Consider the following 7276-nt stretch of genomic DNA (forward strand, 5'->3'; position numbering starts at 1 on the left):
TCACTTCACCTTACATCGATGTTCATTAGTCTCAAGGGTTTTCAGGGATCATCCTGTTTGTCATTTCCTGTAGCACAAGTCCATTCCACTACAATCATATAACAGATTTTCCATCATTCCTCAATGGATGGACATTCCCTTGATTCTCAATTCTTAGCCTCCACCAAGAGTTGCTATAAATATTTTTTGTACAATTTTCCCCCTTTTCTCTTTTTCATGATTACTATTGTTAACTGTTTCCCTTCCATCCTATTCCCTTCCCCATGATTTTTATTCTATTATCCATCTTCTTTGATCCTATCACTCTTCAAAAGGGATTTGCTTCTGTCTGTCCCCTCTCCCACTCTGCCCTTCCTACTTTTGCCCCTCTCTCTTTATCCTCTTCCCCTCCTATTTTCCTGCAGGGTTATAGAGATTACTCCACCCAATTGAGTGTGTACATTAGTCCCTCCTTGAGCCAATTCTAATGAGATTGAGGTCTTTGAGCCAGTTTTAATGAGTGTTAGGCTCATTTACTGCCCAGATTAAATAGATTACTCCACCCAGTTGGGTGTGTCTATTAGTCCCTTGTTGAGGCAGCTCTGATGAGTTTAAGATCTTTGAGCCTTTTCTGATGAGTGTAAGATTCATTTACTGCCCTGCTCCTCTCCCATCTCTTCCCCCACTCCATAAGCTTTTTCCTGTTACTTTCATGTAGGATTTTGCTTCTGCCTTTCCCCCTCCCCAGTGAATTCCCTTCACCCCTCAATTTAACCCTAAAGATGTTATCATCTAGCTAAGTGACACAGTGGACAAATCATCAACCCCTGGACTCGGGGATCCCAGCCAAAACCTGGCCTCAGACAGAAGACAGTCACCCACCCAGGTATGTCCCCCAGCTCCAATTTTTTTTTTTTTATGGTTCTCTAGGGTCTTGTATTTGAAAGTCAAATTTGCCATTCAGTTCAGGTCTTTTCATCACACATATCTAAAAGTCTTCTTTTTCATTAAAGTCCCATTTTTTCAGCTGAAAGATAATGCTGAGTTTTGCTGGGTAGGTGATTCTTGGTTGTAATCCCATTTCCTTTGCCCTTTGGAATATCATATTCCATGCCCTCCAGTCCTTTAATGTAGAAGCTGCTAGATCTTGTGCTATCCTGACTGGGGCTCCACAGTACTTGAATTCTTTCTTTTTGGCAGCTTGCAATATTTTCTCCTTGACCTGAGAGCTCTGGAATTTGGCTATAATATTCCTAGGAGTTTTCTTTTTGGGATCTCTTTCTGGAGGTGATCAGTGGATTTTTTCAATTTCTATTTTAGTTTCTTCTTCTAGAATTTCAGGACAATTTTCTCTGAGAATATCTTGGAAGATGGTGTCTAAGCTCTTTCCTTGATCATGGTTTTCAGGTAGACCAATAATTTTCAAATGATCTCTCCTGGACCTATTTTCCAGGTTGGCAGTTTTTCCCAGAAGATATTTCACATTGCCCTCTATTTTTTTATTCATTTGGATTTGCTTTATTGTGTCTTGGTTTCTCATAAAGTCACTGGCTTCCATTTGTTTAATCCTAATTCTTAGGCAATTATTTTCATCAGAGAGCTTTTGTACCTCCTTTTCCATTTGACTTTTCAAGCTGTTGACTTTTTTCTCATGTCTTTCCTGCATCACCCTCATTTCTCTTTCCATTTTTTCCCCTACCTTTCTAATTTTATCTTCAAAGTCCTTTTTGAGCACCTCTATGGCCTGAGACCAATTCATATTTTTCTTGGAAGCTTTTTAGAGGTAGGGGCCCTGATGTTGACATCTTCCTCTGAGGGTGCCCCTTGGTCTTCCTTGTTACTGAAAACTTTCTTTTGTCCTCACCTTTCTCTGTCGGCTCATCTTGCCTTTCTTTTACTTGACTTTTAGCCCCTTAAAGTGGGGCACTGTTTCCAAGCTGCAGTATCCCAAGCTTAAGATGTCCCAGGTGGTATGATTTAAGGAGAATCCGGTTCTTCCCTCACCCAGCCTGTTTCCTGGTCCTAGATGACCCCAGACCAACTTGCCAATCAACCACCTTTGTGTGTTGTGGTTGTTAGCTCTGACGAGCCTGTGCCCCTCCCCCACCTGGGCCACTGCTACTCGAGCCTACCACCTGTCTCTCAGTAGGGGTGTAAAATCCAAGTTCTGCCTTAGCACCAGCATAGACCCCTGTAGTCTCTCCCCTGACCGGGGCTCAGCCCACTCACCAGACTGTGAGCTTAGTTCCACATGACACTGGTGCTTCAGCTGATTCAGAGGCTCTGGGGGTCTCCTTCTCTGGTGAGGACTTCCTGAGACTGGATCTGTGGTCAGGGTGACTGTGGGGTTGGGCTTGACGCCTATATCAGCACAGCAGCTCCCTCCTTCTGACCTTCCATGCTGTTATTGGTTAGAAGATGATTTCAGCACATTCTTCTGTGAGTTTTGCTGCTCCAGGCATTTTCCTATGACCTTATTTGGATGCTTTTTAGAGCGATCCTGTCATGAGTTCGGGAGCTCTATGCCTCCATTTTAAAATCATTTGTTATCTTCCTTTTAGATATCTTTAAAAATCAATCCAGCAATGTTTTCTTTTTTAAATTATAAAAGTATTTTATCATTTTCCAGTTACATGTAGAGATAGTTTTCAACATTTTAAAAATAAGATTTTTGGTTTCAAATTTTTCTCCCTCCCTCCTCTCCCTCCTTCCCTCCCCAAGACAGCAAGTAATCTGATATAGCTTATGTAATAACATTAAACATATTTCTGTAGTAGTCATATTATAAGAGAAGAATCAGAGCAAAAAGGAAAAACCTCAAAAAAGAAAAACAACAGCACCAAAACCAAAGGAAATAGTATGGTTCAATCTGCATCCATAGTCCACAGTTTTTTTTTCTTCTGGATTTGGAGAGTCTTTTCCATCATGAGTCCTTTGGAACTATCTTGTACTGTTGTATTGCTAAGAAGAATCAAGTCTATCACAGTTGATCAACAAACAATGTTATTGATACTGTGCACCATGTTCTCCTGGTTCTGCTTATCATCAGTTCATGCAAGTCCTTCCAGGTTTCTCTGAAATCCACCTACTCATCATTTCTTACACCTGCAATGTTTTCTATATTAATTTATCTAAATCACATGTGTCATTTATGCATATTTAATCTGCATTCCTTTCTTTAATGTTACTTCCCCTACCTCATTTATCACAAAAAAAAAAAAACCCAAACAAACCTGTGGTGTTGGATTCCAGGCATGGGATTTCCACTGTCATAATGAAACATTTTTGCTTTCAAATTTATAACAGACTTCTTTCTTTTGTTTTTGTTTATTGAAATACTCCTATTTTAATCTACAAACAACAACAACAGCTACCATTTATATAATGTCTACTATGTTTTAACTGGGTATCATGCCATGCTTTCTGCAGGCTCATCTTTCCTTTCATTGCTCTTCGCTGTTTCATGATGTGATATTGCTTATAAGCTTCTAAAATATTCCTCTTTAGTGTTTTATAAATAGATATTTATTCTAAACTGGTGTTATCCTTGGCTGCCATGTTTCTTGGCTTGGCAAATGGTTCAAGTCATTACTGGTTGAGGGAGTTTCTGGATATTTTTGGCTACCTTTTTGTTGCAATTACTTTATTCCAGACAAACTTCTGTAAGAAAACACAATAATCAGCATCAGTGCTCTTTCCTTTATTTAGTTCCCATTTAATAACATTAATAGCTTGTTTTACTAGATAAGATTAAAACTGTTGAAATTGTATGAAACATCTTTTCATCTTTTTACCATTCTTCAACATGGTGTTACATTTAACTTTTGTAGTGGTTTGACTTCCTAAAAACAAATGATTTCAGAAATGATTCCCAATAATCCACCATTTCTTATCTATTAAGATATAGTAAATTAATTTTTTAAAAAAAGATTATTTCATGCTCATCATGTCCAGCAACTTTTGGATCTCTTCTTGAAGACAATATGTTATATATAAAATTCTGAGGAGTTCACCAGATTTTCACCTCTTTAATTTCTTAATCCTGAATCATGTTTCTCCAGGGTGTTTTTCATTATCCTATTTTTTCCACATTTTTACATTCCAATCATTCAATTATTAATAGATTTTTTCTATTTCTTCATCTTCTCTATCACAGAGGTACATTATTTATAATTATTTTTCTGATAGTCTTTTTGTTTATGTTGATCATGAGCAACACAAGATGACCACATGCCCCAGGAATTCATGTCTCATAGCCTCTGGATGTATTGTGAAACAACTGTATTATGTCTTTGTTAATTCCTCTAGCAGAATCTGACAGATATCCTTCCATTTAGCTGCCACTTTCTCTACTCTTTTGGATATTTATGAAGAACATCAACACTGTTGTGGTTCAATCCTTGCAACAGTATGTAATCTCACTGATGATCAGAAAGGAGTCTCATATTTAGAATACTCAGCGATAAATTAAAGATTATAGATAATCTAAGACTTCTGTGATTCTTATCATTCTCTCTCCCTTTAATTTTACCCATCAAATGTCAACTTCAATCAGCCTCTCTCATCTAATATTCTATCTCCATTTAGTGGCTAGTTTTTTGTTGCCTACAAACACCCCTACATCTCTCCTATCCTGAAGTAACCAATAGGTGTTGCAGTGACAAACAGCTGGTTGAGTTTTCCCCATTCCCTCTCCCAATAAGAAAGGGGTAGGGACAGAATTCTCTTACCTAATACTTATCTCCACCCAGTAGAGTTGACTTGGGCCACATCCTCTCCTTCTAACTAAACCCCACTTCTTTTCCTTCCTTCATTTCTTCCTTTCTGGAGATTGGGGGAAAGTGAATTATATAGCTCCAGGCCCATTATACCTAGAATATTTTCATTCATGCCTCTTTGCTTCTCTGGTTTTCTTCAAGATATCTCATATCCCACTTTCTGAGATAGGCCTTTTCTATTTCTTCTCCTCCCCCATTACTTCCCATTAATACTATATATACATATCTTGTATGTTTATAATTGTATATTAGATCCCTGATTAGAATATGAACTCCTAGATGTCAGGGACCATGGTTTTGTCATTATTTTGATCTCTAACATTTAGCACATTGCCTGGTAAGTGCTTAATAAATGCTTATTCCATGATTGATTACAATAACATGATACTCCTTCTATAGGCAAAGCAAAGCCTATTCTCCATTTGAAAGGTTCTCTGCCTATTAGGAGATTTATTGAATTGTTAATAAAAATAAAGATCAATACTTTATTTCCCTGAGGTGACATCTAAACCAACATACTAGAGATGGGAATTTTCCAGTTTATTAATCTTATGAGTTAAACCCCCAGAGTTTGCTGCAGCTCCATACTCTGCCCACAAAGACATACCCTCTCAGAGTAATAGATATCTATCCTATCATTTATCTAGAGAAAGAGGGATTTAAAAGTAATGAAATAGTGAAGAGCAGTCTATGAAGCCCTCTTTATCTCATTCCTCTATTCAAGAAAATATAGACTCAGAAGTACTTCTATGATAAAATACATTCTCTTGGTTTTTTGTTTGTTTGTTTATGTGTGTGTGTGTGTGTGTGTGTGTGTGTGTGTGTGTTTTTAACATTCACAACCTAGCCCAACCTACCTTGGGTTGGTAGTTCCCAAAGAAACTCCTTTGGGCCCCTTTTCCTATTGATCAGTTTTTCCTGAAATTTTTTATTTAGACCTTATATCAGACCTTAATTCTTTACAATATGCTACCATGGCTCAGATTCCTTCAAACTACTTGTGTGGGTCCCTTTTCCCCATGTTAGTTCTTCCTAGAAGCTCCATTTTGTGGAGGTGTCACAGACCAGCCAACCTCATTCTCCAAATTTAGTCGATACATCCTGGCTCAAGTACCCGCTTCCTCTCCAACCTCCTACCAGTCTTCAGCTCCCCTTTTATTCATTGTCTTTCTCCATTAGAATGTAACTTCCTAAAATAATGACAAAATTCATCTGGAAAAACAAAAGTTCAAAGATATCATGAGAATCAATGGGAAAAAAATAGGAAAGAAGATGGTCTAGCAGTACCAGATCTCAAACTGTGTTATAAAGTAGTAATTATCAAAACAATGTGATACTGGCTAAGAAATAGAGTGGTAGGTCAATGGAATGGAAAAGGTACAAATTTCACTATAGTAAATTACTATAGTAATCCAAGCTTTTGGAACAAAAACTCATTATCTGACAAAAACTGCTGGGAAAACTGGAAAACAGTATGGCAGAAACTAGGTATAGAACAACATCTCGCACCATATATTAAAATAAGGTCAAAATGGGTACATTTTACACATAAAGGATGCTACCATAAGCACCTTAAGAGAGTATGGAATCATTTATCTGTAAGATTTATGGGCAGAGGAAGAATTTAGGACCAAAGAAAATATAGAGAGTAAAACAAAATGTAAAATAGATTACCTTGATTATATAAAATTAAAAAAGGTTTTTCACAAACAAAACTAGTATAACCAAGATTACAAGGGAAGCAGAAAATTGGGAAACAATTTTTGAAACAATTATCTCTGATAAAGGCCTCATTTTTCAATTATGCAGAGAACTGAGTCAAATTTATAAAAATACAAGTCATTCCCAAGTTGATATATGGTCAAAGGATATTAACAGGCAGTTTTCAGACAAAGAAATCAAAGCTATCTATAATCATATGAAAAAAATGCTTTAGATCACTATTGATCAGAGAAATGCAAACTAAAACAACTCTAAGATATCACCTCACACCAATCAGAATGGGAAATATAACAAAAATGGAAAAAAGCATTGGATGTTAGAGGGCATGTGGGAAAGCTGGGACACTATTCCACAGTTGGTGGAGTTGTGAAAAGATCCAACTATTCTGGACAGCATTTTGGAACTATGCCCAAAGGGTTATAAAACTATGCATACCCTTTGATCCAGCAATACCACTGCCAGGGTTATGTCCCAAAGACATCCCCCCAAAAAGAAAAAGACATGTTTGCACAAAAATATTTACAGCAGCTCTTTTTGTGGTGGCTAGAAATTGGAAATGAAAGGAATGCCCATCAATTAGGGAATGGCTAAAAAATCTGTGGTATATTATGGTGATGGAATACTATTGTGCTATAAGAAATGACAAGCAGAATGATTTTCAGAAGAGCCTGGAAAGACTTGTATGAACTGATATATAGTGAAGTGAGCAGAACCAGAAAAATGTTTTGCTGAATGACAACAATATTGTTTGATGAAGAACTGTTAATGACTTAACTATTCTCAACAATATGATGATT

The sequence above is a fragment of the Dromiciops gliroides genome, chromosome 1, assembly GCF_019393635.1.
Source record: "Dromiciops gliroides isolate mDroGli1 chromosome 1, mDroGli1.pri, whole genome shotgun sequence".
In the NCBI taxonomy this organism is placed as follows: Eukaryota; Metazoa; Chordata; class Mammalia; order Microbiotheria; family Microbiotheriidae; genus Dromiciops; species Dromiciops gliroides.